This window comes from Falco naumanni, chromosome 1, assembly GCF_017639655.2.
Source record: "Falco naumanni isolate bFalNau1 chromosome 1, bFalNau1.pat, whole genome shotgun sequence".
Lineage (NCBI taxonomy): Eukaryota > Metazoa > Chordata > Aves > Falconiformes > Falconidae > Falco > Falco naumanni.
Genome location: NC_054054.1, coordinates 124,811,585 through 124,834,454, shown reverse-complemented (window position 1 = coordinate 124,834,454; position 22,870 = coordinate 124,811,585). Strand labels below are relative to the sequence as shown.

At 42.7% G+C, this 22,870-nt stretch overlaps 1 long non-coding RNA gene across 1 annotated transcript; it reads left to right on the top strand.

The window, feature by feature from the left end:
• Window positions 1-1,326: 1,326 nt before the first annotated feature.
• Window positions 1,327-7,041, top strand: LOC121082529. The gene is made up of 3 exons (XR_005826049.1): window positions 1,327-1,410; window positions 2,514-2,613; window positions 4,189-7,041. It is a non-coding gene; the product is annotated as an uncharacterized LOC121082529 (long non-coding RNA).
• Window positions 7,042-22,870: the final 15,829 nt, after the last annotated feature.

Sequence of the window (22,870 nt, the reverse complement as noted above, 5' to 3'; positions counted from 1 at the left end):
GAGTTCCTTAAATGTCATTATTGCATTCAGTGGTGTTAAACCGAGCCTTACTGTTCTGGAATTGTCTCAAGAACTGGAAAGTGAAACAGAAACACTGAGGAAAAAGCATATATTTCAAACTGCCGCATACTGGTTAATAACCTAGAGTGCCAGGAAAGTATCAAAGTATTATGATTCTGAGCATTTGGAACCAGGTTCTTAATTAGAAAAAGGCAGTTTCAACCTGATGAGATCCTTGATGTATATTTTTACCTTAAAACTGATGGTGTGTTTGAATATTGTTGAGGTTTGGGGGGGGGGGTTTACTACTTCACGTGTTTAAACTTGAGTCATTTCACTTCCAGAATACACTTAGTTTCTCTTAGAAAACAATAAAAGGCATTTTTTAGGTGTCCCTAAAATAGAAAAGAGAAGCCAATGTTTGGCCCATTAGATTTTTCCATTTGAAATCATTAATGTTTTGCAATCTGGATGAAGCTGTGGATATTTGTACTCTGAAATGTCAGCCAGCATCTTACAATTTCACATGCTTGTCATCATTATACAGACTTCAGGTTCATATTACGAATTGGCAGTCATACTTTTCAGGTCATCTAAGTATTCCCTTTTCCTCTCTCCCTTACCCAAACTCTTACATTTCAAAGAAAATGGGAGAGGCGAATCGTAGTTCCAGGCAAATATATCGCCTAGATATCGCAGGTCCGGCAAACCCTAGGGCAGGCTGGGCTCTTGCACCTCAGATACAGCTAGGTTACACTAAGGGCAGTGCAAAACCTGAGTTACAATAAAAGGCACCTACAAACCATGAAGATGATGCCTAGATGAAAGGATACAGGGGTTGAGTCGTGTCTAAATTCTGGAGTAAAGGGTAGCTGATACGTTAGTGTGTGGCTGTTATGAGATAACCTGGCCAAAGGAAAAATTCCATTTCACCTCTGAGAACTGCATGTTGCCCCCAAACTCCATGTTTTCCCTGTATTTTGTATCACTTCCAACGAAAATACATTTCCTTGCATGTCAGAGGGAATTCCCGTGCTATGTCAGAGCAGCACTCTAACAGCACCAGTGACTTGCACTGCAAGACAGGCTCGCACTTGAGCTCCCCGACAAGTGTGTGAAGCCCAAATGTGCAGACCACAGCTGCACCTATCCCCTCTCAGTGTTTCAAAAGGTTTTCTCTTCTCAAACACGACCATTTGTCAGGTTCCTCACTGAAAGCCGTTTAAATCGAGCAGCGCTACAAACTGCAGCCTGAGACACCACTGATCCCGTTTATTCTTTTCTTTCTGCAGGCTCTCGGGGGTGGGGGGGTGGGGGGGGCTGGGGCAGAAATCTCACCGTCTTCCAAGTCAGCGTGCCAGGGGAGAGGGGAAGGCTAAGGCAGTTGACCTATTCTGCTCTTCTGACAGAGTAAGTTTGTTCTCCTTCACATAGATATTGCCCGAGCCAATATAAAAGCTTTCTCTGTCCAAATACCGATTCTTTTTCTGCTTTGAGCTCCGAAAGGGAGAGGATTTATCACTTGTGATTTTGTATCATCCTGGATTAAAGGGGAATGGATGTACACTCGAGCCACTGTTGACATTCCTGGCATGTATGGATAGCACAATCAGTTTACATTTACAAGCCAAAAATATAAAGAACAGCCTTTTGTAAGCATTTGCTTTTATTGTGACATCTCAGCTGTGCAGCTGTGCAGTAATCTCAGTGCCAAGGAGATGAAATCATCAACTTGTTTGAATTCTTGCTTTTATCAGAGGAGAGCTGCTATCATAATGGAGGGACTAACTTCTTGCTAGGTTAATTGGTTTTAATTTGGCCTTTGTAGGAATCTTTTGACTCGACTGTCAGATGGCATTTATATAATGCTGATCCTCTTCAAAGCACTTCAGCAGCGTCAGTGATCTTGGAAAGCACTCTTGCAAACTCTGCATTGCTGGTCTTGCCTTTGTAGGATACAAAGAGGTTGGTGGCCTGATTTTTCAGGTCTAGGAGTCACACCTGGAAACTCAGCCAGACGTGACTCATCCCAGGTTAACACAGGAACAAAATAACACAGAAGGGGTTAGACAAAGCAGGAGTGGCGAGGTCCCCATCTGCACTCATACCTGCAAGCTAATTCCCCGGTGTCGTACAGTTCAGCCACACTCTGCCTGTCCAGGCCACCAGGGAATAATGTGTCTTTAACTGGAGGAAAATAACTTCACAGAAGAAATACTTCAAAAGGGATCCTTAGGTTCAGGTATTCAGGATTAAACACGGTATTTTTCTGCAGTTACCAAAAAGGTCATCCAGTGCCAGTCAAAATACCAAGACAGACAGGAGCCTGAAGGTGGGCTTTCACCAGAGAGTGGCAAAATATGCAGCAATGTTTGGTTTAGACTTAGATGAGCTGGGTGAAGACAATAATTTCTTTACGAGGATTTAGAGTCCCAAGTACCAAACTCACTCTGACATTGGGACTTTGGTCAATTTGATGCTTTAGTAGCATCTCTTGTGTTTTCACTTTTCAGGTGAGGTCTAAGGCACTCTGCCTTCCTTGTCCGTGTCCTGTTCATCTCATGTAACTCAGCAGTGGAGACATAGCATCAAGGACTACTAAATTTAAGCAAGGTGGGAAAAGGCTGACCACAAAAATGGTTGGAAGCCATTTAGCATCTTAACATCAATGCAGCAAAGCATTCTACTCTTACTGATAGATCTCAGAATGCATCTTTCTGCCCCCGTATATTTGCATACATCAAAGAAGGAGGAGTAGGTACTTTCATACTCATAAAAATGGGAGCAGGAAGATCCAGGCTTATACTGGGGTGTCTATGGTTACATTTTGTCTTTACATCTTAAACTATTTATAGGTTTCAAGAGACCCAATTGCCATCTGCCATATGTATTTTATTGTTATAGGGAGGTTATCTTAGATATTTGTAACAGTATGAAATAAGGTATAAAATGGGATTTTGTTTATGTGGCACCAGGAGTCCGATGTAAGAGGAACTGTAATTCTAAAGCAAATTGTGTCACCAAGACAGTCAGTGTAATCCCCGAGGGTTTATTATGTGTTTATATCATTCCTCTAAGGCTACAGATCTTCCTTATAAGTAAAAGACAAATATTCCCAGAGCGGGGGAGGTGTGTGGCTTAGCGTGGCTGAACAAACACTTTGCTGAGGGCCAAAAGGCACTAAGGCAAGGAGCTTGTGAAGGGAGACATTCAGAGAAGATGCTGGGGGGAAAACCATTCATGAAACGTATGGAAACTGCACAAAACCATGGATCTTTTCCTCTGGGACTTTGCAAAATTTATTCTTCCTTGCACTACAAATATTCCTCTCTTTATAAAAATTAATGAATGAAGGCAATATGATCGCTCTGGGACAGATGAACTATTTGCAAGTTGTAAAATGTAAAGTAACTGTCCAACTATTGCAAGAAAATTGATGACCAAACCAGGAATAGATGTCCTGGGCACAGAGCATCCCTCTGTTCCCACTTTGACACCAGTAGAAGTGGTGTCTACATGCTTTCCTCTCCCATCAATATAGCTTAGAAACCCGCTTTGCACCAGCTGTCTTACTTTATAAGAACCTCTACCATGCAGCTCCCAAGCCATAACTTTCTGCATTATATTTCCTGCAAACTGTTCCCAGCCATTCCTAGCTCGATTGTATCAAACTTGGGCAGACTGGTACTATTTCAGAAGAGTTTGCAGACAACAAATAGCAGCATTTGCTAACTACATGACTGCCAGATTCTACGTGGAAGAGTAATAAAATGCAAAGTACATAACTCAGCTCCACATAGCATGGTCTGGCTGCTTGCCCTTTTGCCTCTGAATTGCTTTTTGAATCCCTGCCCTGCCCAATACAAGTGAAATTATTCTAATTATACAGTTTGAAAGAGTCCCTAGTGATATGCTGGATACTGATCATTTCCTAGTTCACTGCAAAACAATTTCACATATAATACAGATCACACAAAGGGTCACGAGCTCATAGAAACTCTGAAACTGTCTTGAAAGCTTTGTATTCTCTCCGAGTCTAGGTCACATTTGGGTATGGATTAAAGAAAGATGATGAACCTTCTGTTATTTTTAAAGTAAGCTTCTAGATATTTTATTCTTCTTAATCTCAGACATGCATCCTCTGAAGAAATAGAAATAGATCTGCTCTCTTCCTTATTCCATTTTCAGATGCATGATGAATTCATCAGGTTGTGCTTGACAGCTCTGTTTATTAAGATGGACCAAAACCAAGTCCCAGAACCCAAACAACAAAGGAAGTTCGAAGTTGTATCCAGACTTTTTACCTGTTTGCCCTGTTGAATGACCCAAACCCAAATTTTAAGGACATTTTCATCAGGATTTGATCTATTTTTAATTACTGAGAGGACCTGCAGTGGAGTCACAGTCTCTAGCTCAGCAGATAGAACACAGATACAAAGATTTGGCTGTTCAAGAATTTCTTTCCAGACTTGTGCAATGAGGACTGTTTTTATCACCGATGCAGTATAAACTAGCCATCTGAACAGGCACAGGAAGGTGGATACAGTACGTCCAGTCATCATTTTCTGTCTCTGCAGGTGACCCGTCCCAGCAGGCTCAGGCAATGACAGTCTTTTAAGGTAGCGTTGTCCTCATCTGTGAAAGCAATAATAGTGGCATTTTTTTTTTCTCATTGACTGTCTCATGCTCTGAGGTTTGTTGCATCCCTGAGCGTGTGTTTATAACTACAATTTGGTGTAACTGAGGTCATAAAATTATACACCCAATTATATAAAATAACCATTGTTATTCATAATGATCTGTTATAGGATAAAATGGGGATAAAACATGCACTTTGCAAAACTTGTGCCAAGTATTTTTCCAGGGCTGTCTTGAAGGCAAAATATTTCATCAAAATATCATAAATGGAAAATTGTCAGCAAGGCCTCCTAGCAGCACTGGGCTTCCCATCACAGAAAATTCCCCACGCTGGATCACTAGCCCTGTGCCTTGGTCTGTAATCCTGAGTTTACGGGATTTGACTTCACACTGGTCATCAGTGGCATCAAAAATACGAAGTGAGAAGGAACGATAGTCAAAAGAAATAAACATCTGCCTCGCTCCCCTTTCCCTATTCCAATCTGGATGTATTTCCCAGAGTCAAAAGCAAAGGATGTGCTCTGCTGTTGTAATGACCTCACCTGCAAAACACTACACAGAGTCACGCCAGCACAGATTTTTCATGCACATGTAATATGCGGATATGCAGCACTGGCTTTCATATTTTATTTTTTCTCCTCCAGTAGTTTAATCAACAGAAAAACAGCCATGCACTACGCAACAGCGTGATGGCAGTAACAAAATAAGAAAAAACCTGCCTTTGGTGCCAGGGGTAGTGACCTTGATGAGGCAATAAACCAACCTAAATTTTTACAGAAGACTATACCTGGACACAAATTCAGTGTTTGTGTGTTTAATAGTCTTGTTACAGCTTCTTTATTCCCTTCTGTTTGTTTACTACTTTGTTATTTGAGGTTTGGGGTTTTTTTTCAATTCCAGTGTAGCAATGGAACTAGAAAGAGAAAGAAAGCAAGCTGACCTAGGGTAAGTCTTTTTACTATCTATAGGATTCATTGGCTCCCACATTTTGAGCAGAACTTCATGCTTTGGGAAACCAGAAGTCAGACTGGATAAAATATAATATTTTGCTGTTAAATTAATTAATTAATTAGTAATAATGAAAAAAATAACAAAAAAAAAAAAAAGTTGAGCAGATCAAAGGAAATGCACTGCCCCTTTAAAATCAGGGACAAATCGCAGTCGTTTCTGACAGGGCCAAGAGGTTCTCCTGTGACATTTTAATACCGAACAGAACAAGGTGGACATACTTTAAACTGCTTTCCAGGGAGGTGTGTGTCTTACAGGGACATTAAGCAGTTGGAGTCAGGCACGGCTGGATGGATGGGGCCAGAGCCCAGCTCAGGGCATCCGCTCGCCCTGTATCCCGTCTCCCCAGATGGGATGTACTGGTCCATGGCATCTCCATGCTGACTCCACAGCAGCACTAGGAGAGCAGCCCCGTATCCCATCTCCCCAGATGGGATGTACTGGTCCATGGCATCTCCATGCTGACTCCACAGCAGCACTAGGAGAGCAGCCCCGTATCCCATCTCCCCAGATGGGATGTACTGGTCCATGGCATCTCCATGCTGACTCCACAGCAGCACTGGGAGAGCAGCGGGAGGGCAGAGCTTCGCCAGCACCGTGGCTGTGCCTGAAGCAGCCCCTTCCCATGCCCTCCTGCCTTGTGCTGAACATCTGCGTCCACTTCTAGAACCTAATCTTCCCCCACCACATACCTCCCCCCCCAAAAAAAAACCTCAACCAAAACCACCTAATCTCTCACATTTTGTGCTTTAGAAGATAACTGTAGAGAGTACATCCTTGAAGACTGGGTGGTCCCTCCTCCTGCAGTCAATCTTTTAAAATAAGGTGTATGAGATGCCTGGTGGACCTGAAACAGGTCCTCCTAGAGGAGCTGAATCCATGCCGGAGTCCCACTGCAGACCTATTGCTCTATCTCAGACCAAGACAGCCCAACGCAGAGCGCCCAGCTACCCTGTTTGGGATGTTTCTGTTGGCCTTTTCGGATCTTAGGAAAATATCTTTGCTGCTCACTGTCTTTCCAATCACAATTACAAATAGTTTGCAAAGAATGGTGTCACGTCATCTATTGCACAGCTCTTTTCAAAAAAGAGGTCCCATGCTCGGAATTCACGTTTTGGGATCTTCTGGAGAAGAACGAAAAACAAAAAGAACTTTGGATCACAAAATCAGTAATTGCAGTGCTTACACAGTCTGCTTAAATCTTTCCCAAGCCCTGAATCCCTTGTGCTCCACCTTACAACTGATGGCAAAGTTGAGCAGGGGACTGAGAAATCTTTTTCTAAATTAATCTTGGACTGGATGTTTTGGTGAACTTGTCTCTTTGATAATAAATATTTTCCCCCTAAAATTATGGACTTCTCTGTTTCATTTCAAATTGTTTCTTCTCAGAAAAAGCGATGTTTTTTAATGTGGAAATTTCTTGCATGGGTCCTTTTGTCCTTTGAGCCAAATCCCATTTTATGTTTCTTAAAGATTTATTTATTGATACTTTCTTGGCCCACCTGATCAGTTGCACAACTACATATCACAGACGGGATGTAACCACCAGTTTAAAAACCTTTTGAAAAGTGACTCCAAGCAGCCAAAGAAGCTTTATCAGTATCACGCTGATTTATTTAGTACATACAATAATTTACTACAGCATTTGGTTTATGCTTGAAGAACTTTTTTCCTTTTTTTTCGTCTTTTTTGGTCTCTTCTGAAAAGTTGACACATGTAACCGCTATTGTTTTCTATTCTAATCTTTTCAAACTTTTAGGGTTTAAATCATCTCTAATAAATAAAAACTTTCAGTTGAAACATGAGAAGGAAACTTTATTTCTTTCCAACTACTCCTGACCATATGGCACGTTAAAGGTTTGGGGTTTTTTTCTCTCTGTTTTCTGCTTCTGTTTGTTTTGTAATTAAGAAACTACTTGAATGAGAGAAAAAAAATATATATCTTGCCAATCTTGGATCTTTTATTACTTACAGAGCCAAACTTCTTTGAAGTTTCTGACAAATCCCATTAATTTTTTTCCTGTGACACGCTAAGATTCCAATTCTTAGCTCGAGCTGGAAGTGCTGAAATGGCAGAAGTCAGCTCTGTAACTCTCCGGAGATTTCCAGTAAAATTTTGGCAGCCTCAAAGGCTAAGCTCTGGGTATTTTGGAAAGGTATCTAAATTAATTGTTTCATACCTATGTCATTCATCAGTGTGGATGGACTAGCTATTAAGCTTTATCATTCAAGGAGGCATTGCCCAGAGCAGATTTTGTATTGTAGCATTCCTTCGTTATTGCTGGGAGCTGGCCCCAGCAGCCGCTGCCAAGACGTCGGACGAGGAGATGCTCTTTTGCCTGGAAGAATTTGCATTTCAGCAGCATTCTTTATTACAGGTCCTCTCATTTCCACAAACCATTCTGTAAGTGAGAGAATTGGGGTCAGTCCTGATTTAAAGATGGGAAATGGAAGCTCGCAAGTGCAAATGATTTGTTAAAAACAATGGCAAAATCCAAATGAAAACACAGAGCTCTCGGCTTCTCCTCTAGTGCCAAAACCACCACAGCATCGTTCCCTTTCCTTTGCGAGGAAAAAGCTGCTGGTTCATGTCTCCTGGGGCATATTTTCAAAGGCAGTGACTATTGGGATTTTAAAAAATACGCAGTTGTGGGAGAGTTTGGTACCTAGGCGTGAAGCCGCCACACACTTTTCCAAACAAGTCTTCCTGCATATTGAAAACCTGACTTTTCTCCCAGGCATAGAGCACTTCATAGTCCAGACCATGAAGATTTTAGAGCCCTCTCAGAGATCCAATTGCCATTTTTACTCTGTTGCTCCAGCGTTTTCAGTGCCAGGCACAGATTCAGCAGTTTGCAGGGAAAGGCTGTTCCAAGCTCTCCAAGTGCAGTTCTAGTCTTTTTTTTCCAATTGATAAATACACCGTGGATGACTCCCATCCCTTCCATTTCCAAAAACATAAACAAGCTACAGACCAGTCTGGGTTTGAATCACAACCAGAGTAGCAGAGTCCTGAAATCCAACACATTATCTCATGTTAAATACACTCCTGTTCTATATGATTAATCTGCTTTCTACTTAATTGAAGTGTGACACACAAAGCAAAAAATGTTAATTGAATTTTATAGCTCGTGCAAGTTGCCAGGTTCTTGGGAGATAATTTTGCTGAGGGGATAACTTATCTTTTCAAGCTTTATTTCTTTATGGTTTTGGAAGCATTGAAGGAGCATTAGCTTGGAGAGACGACACATTTATTTATTGGCTTTGGTTTCTTGCAGCTAATGGCTATTTTATTTTTCAGAAAACATGCCTAACTTGGCTCTTAGCTACAGTTTGTGTAAAAATCTCGAAAAAAAAACCCCAAAACACAAAACCTGTTCACCAAACCACTGAACTTGAGCCTTATCTCAGATTTAATCTCGGTTTGAAATGAGGTCTGACTCCTGACCTGTTTCAGTTGACTATCTCATCACCTGCCAGACTTCTTTTCTGAAATGAGACTTTTATGTTTCCTTGTAACTTAGGCTGCATCTAATATTGCAGTAGTCCCTTCTGGGGAAGATTGCTCTAAACTTGCGCTTTGCTATCCATGGCCAATTAAGACAGGAAAAGAGCTGATTAGAAAAATTGTGATAGCAGTAACTATTACAAAGCATTTTGCATTGATTTTGGTTGTTTAGAAGGGTTTTTTTCTTCACACTGAGTATTGATCATCATACACAAATGAAGACGTGTGTAAGGTAATTGCTTTTTCTGCAAGTCCATGCAATATATTTAAAATTTAGTAGCACTAAAACTGTGATCCTCAGTAAACACATTATGCTGAGGCAGAGACAGAAATTCTGCTCCAGAAATATGCACACTCTCCAGCATATTAAAGACCCTTATTTAAGTGAAATTTTTGCCAATGATGCCTGGAAGAACACATCTTGCAGGTGTCTGCCTAATATTGTCTGTGTTACCAGCCTGAACCTCAGATGCCAGGAAAAGCTTTGTAAACATAAAAAGAAAAAAAGCAATTTGATGCTTTGAAGACAGCCAACTCTACTTATTTATTCCGTGCCACTGGGGTGGGTAGTCCATGCCCCAGCCTGTTCTGTGCATTGGGGAGATAAGAACTGGTATCTCTACGTACACCCTCTACCACAGTATCAGTAATTGCTTGCGAGCTCTTGAGAAGTAGCTCTTCTCGATTTCTTGTAGATTGGTAAAGTTTGGGTCCACCACCAAGAAACAGCCCAAAGACAGCACTGATAATAGATCATTTCTTACTTAGTGAATACCTGTTTCATGTGCAGGAAAAGACAGAAGACGGAGCGAAACCCACATACTGACTCACTGGCAGGTTTATCAGAGGAGATATTAGCATTCCTGTTAATGGACCTGCTAGATTTCCATGTTGGTGGGGTTGCCAGACATGCAGCAACCCAAGTCTTATTTTGCTTCTTGTTATGCTTTTAGCCTTAGTGTTCATCAGAGGTGCAATTCAAGGTCAATTTAATTAAATAAAGCCAGTAGTCAGCTTGGAACAGATCTTCTTATACAGAATATAGGAAGAAAAAAAAGAGAAAATTAAAAAAGAAAGAGATAGAAGAACAACAAAATATCTCCAGCGGTTCTGTGGCATTTCTGCAGTTTCTCCATGTTCCGCCGCGCTCACCAGGCTGTCTGGTGGTGGTAAATCCTGGACCATTTTCCATAACACACAAACCACCACCTGAAACCATGCTGGTCCACGGAGCAGTGAGTGCACGCCCCAGCACCCCTGCCACCAGAAAAACCACATGGAGATCTCTGGTACAGACCCAGCCGCTGCTTCTCTTTGCCTGCTTAAGCTTTCTCCACGCTGAAGCAACCGGCTGGCAGTGACTGCATGTCACAGCATAGTGAAGTACAGTCTGTGGTTTTAAACTACGTTATCCTCGTCCCCATTATGAAGAGATATAGCTCCTTATAATCCCCATTACGCTTATGCATAATTGTGAACAATCTGCTGTAGTCTCTAGAGGGAAACTCTTGAATCTTTAGACTGCTTTAGACTTTAACTCGTATTTTAAAGCACTGCATTAAACCCCACTTACGTTCCTTCTGTTTTATGCAGAAATCACACTGGTAGGCTTAAACAAGAAATCCACTCATTTTCAACACAGAACATTTCTTTATTGATTTTTTTGTTGTTGGTTTTTTTTTTTTGGTTGGTTGGTTTTTTTGCTGCACATTTGCTACAAACTAGGTCTTCCACTGGAGAAAGAGGAACAAACAAAGGAACAAGAACAGATACAGTCTGAGGGGAGAATTGCTAATTCTGGTTGGGAATGGGAACTGTGTAAGCAGTAGGGAAAATCTCCTGTAGAAGTACAACCTACAGCACAGACCTATATTTTTCCAAATTTTTAATCGGCAAAACTCTGTACATGATTTAATAAAAGATTTGATAAGATATCCCATGGTATTGGATACAAGTTTCAGAGTACTAATGCGGGGTCCTCGTATATGACTCCCATTTTTGAATTTATGAATAATGTTGACTGCGTACTTCATAACTTACCTCCACTGAACAATTTTCCGGTGTACCATGCAAGTACAGAATGTACAATACTAATTAGCTTCTTTGCCTGTCTACTTAAAATGTTTTGCACATGCCAGCAAATGTAAATACACAATTAGGACATATTTAGTTAAAAGGCAAAGCAAGATGAAGTACAACTATTATTAGCCAGAACAAAAATCTTCATGATCTTCATCCATATTGAGGTCTAATTAAGTTTGCAAAATGTGCAAATCAGCTCAGCTGATAATTTAAGGCTTGGAAAACAGTTCTAAGTTAAAAAGTATGACACTAAGTATTTCGATGGCATGGGTGACAGTGATTTTATGACTATTGTTACTATTAGCTGTTCGTTGCCTGCACACATACTATAAAAAACTCAGAAGCCAAGTGTGAAAGTAATTAGCATTAGGAAGTTGTGTTAACAGGAATTAGAAAAGTAGTCACAGGAGATCTTCATTACAGATGAAGGGTATTAAATGTCAATTGTATCAGATGTTTCATGTTGTTGTATGTCTTTCCACTTAAATGTAGGAAGTAAATAAAATTCAGCTCATTGTCAGCTCAGTTTAACGACAAAAACAAGTTTGAGGGAGAAAAAGAAACAAGAGTCTTCTCTCACTCTCTCGCTGAGTGTTTTCTGATTCCATATCTAGAAATACTGCATTTTCCAGTGCTTGAGATTGCCTGGGATTATAAAATGCTTAAAGAGTTAGTGCCAAAGAAGATAAAAAGAAACTTTCTTCCAGGGAATTCAAAGCATTCTTCACTGCAGTAAATGTTTTATGTTCAGGTTAGGGGTAATTCCCCTTTATCTGAAACACAAGGTCCTTTATAAAAGTGTTGCCTCTGACACAGAGTATTGCTTTGCAACAGCCTGACAGCTTCTTTTCTTTCAAACTCACATAGGGAACTAATTAAAAGAGTTGTTTAATTTCCATTGCAAAGGGTTTCAGCTTATGTCTAAAGGCTGGCTGAAACATCATGTTACGATAATCGTCGCTCCAGTTCCCAGCTGTCCAGGTGCTCCCAGGACTGGAATGCACATCCCAAAATTTGTCCACCTGGATTCCTTGACTAAGGATGCACGGTGTACATCTGGAGGGTTTGTCCAAGTGGAAGTGGTACCAAGCCACAGCACTACCAGGATTTCAGTGCAAGATCTTGCTGGGCTCCACCTAATGCTCCACGTGGCAGCGTCATGAAGCTGGATGACCGTTTGGGGTCTGCCATCCCTCCAAGCAGCATCAGCAGCTGGGCATCCCCGAGGAAGAAACAGGTATGTTGATATGTAATTAAATACGATGGACACGTGGAAGTGAAACAGGCTATCACTCACCCTCTCAGTAAGGGTGTTGCTGATAAGCTTTAAAGCAAATTCATACTTACAATAATAATATCATCATTAAACCAAATTTTTTTTTTTTATTTAAAGGCAATGTGACTTCATTAGTATTTCACCTCTTCCCCCTTCTTCACTTCTTCCAAAGTTTCATTCCTACCTATTCTGTACATGGCAAAGTGTTTTCTTTCCCACACCCCTCCAATCCGAGTAGGTTTCAGCAAAGCAAGAGAGAGAAGCAATTGAGAGCTAATGACTAGCGCAGTCTGATATCAGACCCCAGACAGGCAGGGTTTATGTTTGTTAAATGTGTATGTGTCTGCAAGTTCCAGAAAGCTAATTAGAGCTGAGCATATTCTTCTCATCTTACCGATACTCTGTGTCTGGTGGGATATAAGATACCAAAACAAGACTTCTCTTCCCCTGATCCTTTAACTGTGTGCCATGGCGATGAGCCCTAAATGAAGTTTCGTCTTTCTCAAGTGTTGCTAGGTGCTGATTAACCTTGGGACCTTATAAAAAGGGGAGAAAGTGCAGCAATGATGTCTAGAGTGGCTTCTTGCTCACTCTTTAGAAATAAGCCCTGTAGGAGTCTGTTGTCAGAGGCTGCTGTGACATTTATTCCCATGTTGTGGTTGTTCCAGGGATGGACTCTGCACTTGTTAATACAGGTATATATTGGTGTTTCGGTGGATATTTTAGCAAAGTGATTTTCCTCGCTCTGTAGCCAGAGCTGTCTGTAACACCTCCAAAGGAGAGGGGAAGGCAGAGCAATATTTATACTTCCCAGGTCTTCGTTAGTTTGGTTCAACTAAGGAAAACTTCTGTCCTGGACCAGGGTCTTTCAGGTAACAGGTTTATTACATCACTATAAAGCAGAGCAAATAACCCAGACTTGGGTGGAAGTGGGCAGAGCTGAATCAAGCCACAGATACTAATATTCCCACCTTGATTCAATTCCTAATGTCCTGGCAAGTGGCGGAGTGGGAATTGTCCTCGATTCCCGGATAGCCTCAGCTCTGCATGCTCGAACACTCAGGCACTGCCTAACGGAGGGCTTTGGGAAACTAGATGTGGATTTGACTTACCCAGATGCCCGCTTTTCTTTTTTTTTTCTTTTCTTTTTTTTCTGTTCCATTTACTGTGAAGGAAGGAAGTGGTGAGAAAGTCGAGTTACGTGCCCAGCCACAGAGTCCCAGCAGTTTACAATATTCCCATACTCCCAAGGACGGTCATATCCTTGGCAGGCTGTTATTAGCACAGACTCACCTAAAAGTGCTTATGGTTGCTGACAAACCCTTCACAACATGGCAGAGAACATCTTTGTGGATATCCTAGCCTTTTTTCTTTACTCAATTTCCGACTGTTAAATTACACCGTGCACTCTTGTAACTATGTAGTTAGTGTCAATTCCTTCATTGTTTGGGGTGACTGAATCCAAAGCTTTTGGGCTGTTTCAGGTCATGTGTGCCAGACCTCAGAGTGACCTTAACTAACAATCCCTTGTTTCTCTTCCTTTTTCATGTACTTACTTTCCAGGATCAGTCTTTTTCCAAAAATAATATTAATTTTGGCCCCACACCCTGCTCCATTTTACTCTGGTATATGTCTGGAGCAGTAAGGATAAGAACAAAGCTCTGTCTTTAAAACACTTCTCTTTCAACCACTGTTTGGTCCTATTCTTTACATCCATTGTACTCCTAAGGGGGGAAATAGAGCGTTTTGCAGTAAGGGACCTCCGTGCCCTGTGCTAGTGACTCATGCAGCATCCATCAGGACTGTTTGCTGAACTTGTTCCCATCACATTTTGATGTTCTTCAAACGTGAAGGGGAATTCATAACCAGGGGCACTAATGCGCAATCACTCTCTTTCAACTTGCACGTTCATCCGATGCATTCTGCATTAAAAAAAATAATCACAACATAAGTGAAGAATAATGCACAGATATTGGAGTATACAGGGACAGAAATGGCAGAAGCTGATCCTGGAACACTGTGCTCCATTTTGATGGCTGCAGCAAGAATCAGTAGCTGGAAGCTACTGATTATAAAATTAGAACAAGAAAATCAGATGAACACGTTTAACAGCAGGGTGACATAATCTTCAGAAAGAAGTACTGCAGGAGTCAGTGGACCTTTTTATCATTTCACAGTATGGCCGGGTGCCTTTCTAGAAGGTACACCGGGATAAAAGTCTGAACTTCAGTGGGCTGTGAACTGGGGGCAGGAGGCTAGACAGAGGCTAAGTGACACTTCACCTACCTTAAACTTTCATGAATCAGTGAAAAGCAGACTTACTCCTCCCGAATGCACAAGCTTCAAGCCATGACGAAGTTTTGCAGACCTGTGAAGGCTGTAGGGTAGGCGTAACGCTATCGCAGTATTTGCTCCTAGTGAAAGGGCATGGGAACTCGCTGAGCTCTGCTTGCGCTCAGGAAAAGAGCTCTGTTCATATCCCTGCCAAGGAGAAGGCGATGCTTTGTATGTCATTCAGCACCTCTTAGAAAGTCATGCCTTCTTCCTTGTCCCGGTGCAATCAAGTGAGAAAGGGTGTGGGCTATAAACCTCACTGGGCAAGTGGGGAAGCCCTGGCAGTCAGCCCCTTTGCCCCATCATCAAACCCTTCAAAACTTCCAGAGCTCTGGACATGGTCCCTGCTCCTCAGGGAGGATGGGTCACCAGCATACCATCAGCAGTCCAGGATGGAGAAAGCTATTGTCATTTGTCAGCATCACCATTTTTATTGATTTTATAGCAGGAACTCGTACATGTGCTATGCTGTGATCCCAGCAGATAAATGTGGGATAGGATGGGCAGCTTAGCATGAGCAAAGGGATACAGAAGCATCCGTTCCATTTGCAAATTGCAGGGCAGGGCAGGAAGGGTGAAATGGAGAAGTGTTAATGCTCCATTAGCTTATCGGATGGATGGAATTAGGATGGTTGGGTTTGAAGGTTGGGTGGGGTTTTCTTTTTTTCATGTTTCCTATTGACAAACATTGCTTTTCTTGCTTTTCCTCTCCTGGGGAAGAGTTAATTGCCTTCCCTCCTTCCTTCCCTCTCCACCCAAGCACTGAATGGTGCAGATGGTCCAGCTGGTGGTGGCACCTGCCCTTCCCAGGCTTCTGGAGCACACACATCATCCCAGCTTCACATCCTGAGTTTTGAGGAGAAATCTCACGTTTTCCCACTTGCAGGCTTGAAGTGAGGGGAATTATCCCCATTACCTCAGCAAGCCTGAGCTATTTTCACTGCCCGTGGTTCTCTCTTTCTGGGAGCAGTGACTCTGATATACAGCAAAGAAAGGGCTCTCTCTGAGCCAAGTACTATTTATTTAGAAGAAAGATTTTTATTTAGAAAAAAGACTTTTAAGAGAAAACAGATTTTAAGGGTAGTAAATCACTCTGTATCTCTCTACCTATAGCTTGGTTATCCCCTGATGTTAGATAGATGCTTCTGAGGTTTTGTAGACTTTTCTAGAGACTGCCTTTTTCTGGACAGCCCTAGGCTATTGACTGCCCTTCTGGTCCAAGGGGCACTGGTCCTGTGATGCCTTACACTCAACTGTGGCTCAGCAGCTGTTTCAGTTTGGCTGGGACCTTGAAATTGGGCCATACTTTTGTAACCGAGTCATCAGCATTTGCTGAGAGATCATTTATTGTGTTGTCCTGCTCATCCCCTTCCCATTCAGACAGGAAGGTCTTATACAATAACTTCACCTCGTGGAAAAGGTCATGTACAGGGTTCACAAAACACTGTCTCTGGATTCCTTTGTTTATTGCTTAGTATCCCTATGCCCGTCCCATAAGCCACACAACAGGGGAAGACATTTAAAAATACTTTCTGTTTTGGCACATTCCCCATAATTTGGCAGTATTTGGGTTGAGGCTTTTGGTTTACATTTATCCGAGTTTCAGAAAAATCAGGACACAACTCAGCTGGAGTTGCACAGTTTTGCTGAGTTTCACAGAGAACCTCCATGCAGAACTGCCGCAGGTTTTATAGGTCTCCATCCAGCCCATAAATCAGTTGAGGTCGACTTGAAAGGCAGCCCAGGTATGCCATGACACCCCAGCAGCCCCAGGACTGATCCAGACAGCTGCACAGAGGCTTGCACAGACCTCACCAGTGCTCGTTCCTTCTCCACCACTGACTTTCTGCTTGTCCCATCCCTTTTTCCTTCTGTGGTCCCTTGCCACCAGACCTGCCTGCTTTCCCCGCGTGCCAATACGCAGCCCACGTGCGTTAACAGCAACAGCCTCGCGTCAGCGATGTCCTGTGGTAGCAACAGGCAGAGCCCTTATCGCTCACTGCAAACCCTTCTTTCCTCTGCATTTTTTTTATTTTTTCTGAGTGTCAGATGTGGAAAACTGAACAGGATGATCACTCAGCAGGTACCTTGTCTCTGCTGCCTGCTGGAAAGTCACTGCAAAAATGAAAAATGAGAGGGGGGAGCATTTAGAAAACACTGAATTGCTCAAAAGGCAACAGGGCAAATTAAGCCCAACTCCGCTGTGGTTTTGCTGGTCTTGATAGAGTTGTGCCAAGAGACAAATACTCAGATATTCCACTGATTTGTCAGCAGGCAATTGGTAAAAATCTTTTAGCACTTTTACTTAAGGAGGGATCATTTTTTCTTCCCACAGAACTCCTGTGGGTATGACGAGGCGTTCCCCAAAGAGCACTAATGATCTCATCCTAGCTGACCCTACAAAGAAACCTTTAGCCCAAGCATGAACACTGATCAGCAAGTGCTCACTTATCACGGCACAATTGCTAGCCGATGCTCCGTTTGGTCTTGCATCAGTTTACCCACAAGGGTTTCCATGGAAATTAATATACAGTATCATACCTGTTATATCATGCCCGATCTGCTGTTTTTCCACAGGGTGTACCACATGCCAGCCCTATAAATCCTTGAAAAGCCTTGGATCTATAGGGTAGTAATTACCCAGTGTCTGTGGAGCAAATCCAAAACATACCCTGGGTCTGTGGAGCTGTAATTACGCCACGGAGTGCATGACTAACTGGCTGCTGCCGGACGTTTTCCCAGTCACAAGGTGTAACGTAACCCTTGCAGCCACTGGATGTTTTCCTACATTAAAAGCCTTTGCAAGGAATTTAGAGGTTGAATGTAATTCAGCTGCTGTAAACCGAGATTTGGGTTTTAGACCAGACTTATTGGTAGCAGGCCTCTGAATGTGCAGTTTTCCCACCACATGAGAGCCACTCACTCCCAGTTACATGATAAGGACCCGTCCCCACAGCATGCCTGCATGGGTGGGGGGTCAATCGGGAACCGTGTGCCCGTGTCTGGGTCATGTAACAGGAGATGCTGTGCTCCATGATCTGAGCCTCCTTCTCCTGCTGCGTGACCCCATCCGTGAGATACGGGCTGGCCGGAGGATTAGGGACCCGGAAACCATCTGTGTCCAGGCTTTGTGGAGGGAGAGGGGAGCGTGGAGAGCCAGCAGCCCAGCTCCTGGTGAAGGTGGTCCACAGCGGGATCTTTGCTCAGCTCTTTCCCCATGCTCTGCTTGAAACAGCTTTTCAGCTCAACAGTCTAATAGGCAGCTGTACCTAACAGCCACCAGCATCTCTCCAAGGGGATCCACCTGAAGAAGTGATGCGAGATCCCAGAACTATGCACGTCCTTGTGTCCGTACATGTGCACAGTGTCCTTGAGAAAGCTATGAGATCCCGGTGATAATTTTAATAGTAAATTCAGCCGTGATCACAATTTTCCAAATTTGGAGGGGCCACAAAAGACATAAAGGGAAAGATCTGGACTTTAAAATGACCGGGAGAAGACAGATCAGCAGGGTACAGAGGTGTGAGAGAAATAAGAGTAACATTAAAAGGAAAAGCCAGTGTTCAAGGGTGGGATGGTGATAGCCCAGTAGGCTAGAAGGAGGTAACCACATGGTCACATCCATTGTGTTACTTTAATTTTCACCTCATCTCCTTAAAACTGCCTCTGGTTGCAGCCACCAGAAATACTATTGAATTAGGTGTATGGAGTTGAGGGCAGGGCATTTGCAGTAGCAGAAACACTTTCCTCTGAAATTAACTCCTCCAAGAACTGCTTTGAAGAGCGAGGCTGATCACGTTCAGAGAAGACAGATGATGTACTCCTTTGTCCACTCCTATCAGTCAGATCTGCAGGTCCTGCCATTATGCCAATTAATTATGTCTTCCAGTGTTTGCCCAGGTTTATGCTGCAGGGACTTGAAGGTTATACAGTGCATGCTTGGGGCAATATAATTTCATCGCCTTCTGCAACCTCAGAAGGTACAGCAAGATCCCTGGATCACAGAGAGCTCTGTGAAGTACTTGTGAGAATAATGATAATTCATTTGCTTTGCCCAGTAGTTTTAGTCTGCATTCCAAGGACAATTTTATGTGGCACCCTGGAATTTCTCATTAACTGTGGTACAATCATTTCTAAGAGGTACTGAGGCATTTTACAAATGTTTACAGCTGGGGCATGGAGCAAAAAGGGGTGGAAGTTAGATACAATTGAAATGAAGTTGGCTTAGTAACACTAATTCATCAAAGGATAATTGTGCTAGTTAAAACTTTGCCCATTAGACATGCCTGTACCACAAACGGAGGCAGCGAGCAGTGACTGGTGACCTGACAACTGTTAAAAAAATTTGAAGCCACAGTCAAAATCTTTTGATGAAACCTCGAGCAGGCAGGGAGTCACATGCATGTGGACATCACCATATATATGGCAATCTACCTCCACATCTATTTACAGTGCATGGTAGCTTTGTTGGGCATATCACCAAAACAAGGTAAGGAGATGAGAAGCAACACCAGCAAGATGATTAAATTGGATAATATATCTTTTTTTTTTTTCCCACTATTACCTTCTGCAAACTGTCGATGTTCTTAATGTCTTGCTCACTCGTAATGTAGTAGACTGAGAGATAACCCAAATTTGCATTTGGTCCACGTGGTTTTGCATGTCGCTTTGTGGAAGGTTGTGTCCATATTTTAATGACTACTTATATACACAAGTATACACACATACTCACACATTTTAAACAGCTATTCTTCACCTTCTGCTCCTCAGCTTCTGAGTGATGAACTGGAACAAACTTTTCAGAAAACCCATTTCCATCCTTTAATTTTTAAGGACAAGTATTGCAGCTTCCAGAAGGACTTTAATGGCAAGCAAGGTTGTTTTCTCCTTGAGAGATTGATAAAGTGAAACTTATATCTTGCAGCTGCTTAAGTCATGCTCTTGAAAGCACGTTCACCTCATTCCTCCAGCAGCAGAAGGGACCCAGCGCTCCCCTCCTGGCACTGCTCGTGCCTGCTCTGGGACTGAGCTCGTCGGCTGGGAGACTGCCCTGGGCTTCTGTTATAAAGGGGGTCAAGGAAAAGAAACTGAATCACACCAGAGGTTGCTGGAGAGAGGACTTTTGAAATTATTTTCTGTTTCTAACTTTGGGAAGGAAATAGGCAATTACTGTCTTAAAAAACTAAATGTCATGAAATTTCAAACTGTTTGTTTCTGATAAATATCTTGCAACTTGTGACAGGGGTTGCTGGAAATCTCCCCTAATAGCAGTGCCATGTCAGCCAAGAAATGTTTAAACTGCGCTCTAGCCTTTTCTTCATGTGGGTTGGGCTGGCCTATAGTCAGATTAAAAAAAAAAATCATCTGGTTACTTTAGTTTTTAAAAATAAATTTGAGCCGGTCAGTCTTCACTTTATAGCGGCTATACCAAATCTATCCAGAGAAGCAGTTAAAACTAGAAATTGGCCAGTGCTAAAAACACCAGTTGCCAACTTACTTGAACTTTATAGAGGGAGTCTGAAATCTTGATCTGTGTGTCTTTGGGCTTTGGCTGAGGTCCGGCTCTACGTACTGCCCAAGAAGGCTCAGTCGAAGGCATGTACTCTGTTGGGTGTGCGTCCACAAGGCCAACCAGTGGTGTGTACACATGGTGGCATCTGAGTCACCTCCACGCTTCACTAGGTTGTAATTTCTGATGTAAAACATGCTCAGTAGGTTGGGTTTAAATGGCCATGCAGATATCTGGGCATCAGCCTGTCTTTGTATTTTGTCTTAGAAGGTTTATTTGGCTCTAATCCGGTCTTATATGAACTTTCTGCCATATAATGTGATCTGCCCTTACCGTGCTCGGTTGAGTTATGGTTATGGTTGACAACCACTGACCGGGCAAGAATGGAACCCTGTGGCCCAGATTTTTAGTTGAAGAGACTATACACCACCACTGGTCCCTTTCAAAAGGACTTGTAGGTTTAAATCCCAACCATTTGAATGAACTCACTGGCTTCAACACCAAGTAGAAACACCACCACTTTTACCTGCACTGTTGGCTCAAACACTTGTAACAACCTCTTCTTTAAAAACTGAAGTCTTGTTAAATGAATTCTTCAGTGGTTGCCTTGAAGGTCTCAAAATAATCTTCCACATTGTAGCGCTTAACTTTGGAGAATGATGTGAGATGCTTTATTCCTAAAAACCTGTGAGGCTTGAAGAGAGGGCAAGAAGAGGTGAATGGGTCCCTCCTGACATGCTACACCAGGATGGACTGGAGTTTCCTTAGTCGTTAACACTCATTGGGAAACGTGTCCCCATTTGTGGCCTTTCCTTGCCACGGTTGTATCAGAGGTGGCAGAGGCAGCGTCTCCAACCGTGGTGGGACAGGACGCCTGGTTGAACACAGCAGCTTGGGCTTTAGCTTGCGTTTGTGATGGAGCACAGCTCGTCTGTCACCGCTACTACAGCCTGCCCGAGGCACTGGGAATTAATTAGAAAGCCTGAGAAGTCAATAACAGAACTGAAATATTCCCATAGGTTTCTCTTGAATTAGATCTCCCAGATAACGCCTGCTGATTGTAAAATATGATGCCAGGCGAGATAATATTGCCAATTAGAGGGACACTGTGCCCAGTCTTCAGCCAGCTCTTGTGAAGCTCCATGAGGTCATGCATGAATAGGCTCCAACAAAAAAGGCAAAGTGTCAATAAGGATGACTTTCTTAATAGATTCACCTGCGATAAAGCACATTCCAATGACTAAGTACAGGATGGGTAGGTGCTGGAATTTTCACATCCGCGTAAAAATATTGTAGTATAGAAAAATCCAGTAAATGCCTATTTTTCCACAGATTCTTTTTAAAATTAGAGTTTGGCAACAGGAAATCTGAGGCAGAAAACAAATACCCAGTATCTGTGGATATTTACTGTCATCCTAGGATGCTCTGCTCATGAGGTAATACTTTGTAGTATGGTGGGAAATAAAACACGCACAAAATTACTTCCAGTCGGTTGTGAGGTAGGTCCTGAGTGACCGAAATCCCCGTTCTTTGAAAGAAATCCAGATCACATCAGTTGTACAGACTGTCTTCTGATTCAGCACAGAATTTGTTTTTCCCAGTATGTGAGAGAGAAAACGTCCAGTCCAAAAAGGGAGATGTCAGCTTGTACGCAAATTCACTCATCAGAGAGAAATGATGCTGCAGACATGCAAAGCGGAGAAGTGGGGTTAGCAACATGATGACTTTCTGTATTGCCTTGTGGACAAAACCATCTTTGAAGGATGAATAGCAAACTGAAAGCTCACTGGAAATATCTCGCTTGTTTGTTTTGGCTTCCAGAGCCAATTTCTAAGTGTAATTACTAGCAGTTGAGAAATGGAGAGGATGAAAAAAATCTTGTGGTTAGTACACAGGGCGGTGGCTCAGGAGACCTAGGTTGATTTCTAACCTCTGTCACGGTCTGGTGTCACACAAGAAAAAGAGCCTTGAATTCATCTGCTGCTGGGATCCTTCCCTACGGCCACGGAGAAGCTGCCCTTTGCCTGCCCGGTGGCGGGGCTGGCAGCAGCACAGGCAGCAAGTCCGTGCACAGAGGCGCCTTGCACAGCCAGCCCTCGGTGGCCTCCTGATGCTAATGGAAGTCAGAGAGCGGTGATGACATAGCCTTCTTTAAGGGTCCCCGGTGCTTCTATATAAGCCTCTCTTAACAGCAACGTATGGCTTCAGATGGGGAAAATCCAAAGTTCCTGTGCACAGATGCGCATCCTTTTAAGCCAGTGGATACGCATGGATTTGTGCTTCACGAGAATGAGTATCTTTATTAAGATAGATGTTTGCTGGGCAGTGGCAAATCTTTCTTTCGGAAGATGGTGATTAAGATTTAATTTTATTCCGGATTATAGGCAGCTCTGCTTGCGAACCAGCCCTCATCCAAGTTTGCTCACATATTGCCTGGAAATGAACGTTACTCTCCAACTGCTTAAGCAGCTTTGGATAAGAAATGATGGTTTCAGGAAGATTAGGAGCATAAGAA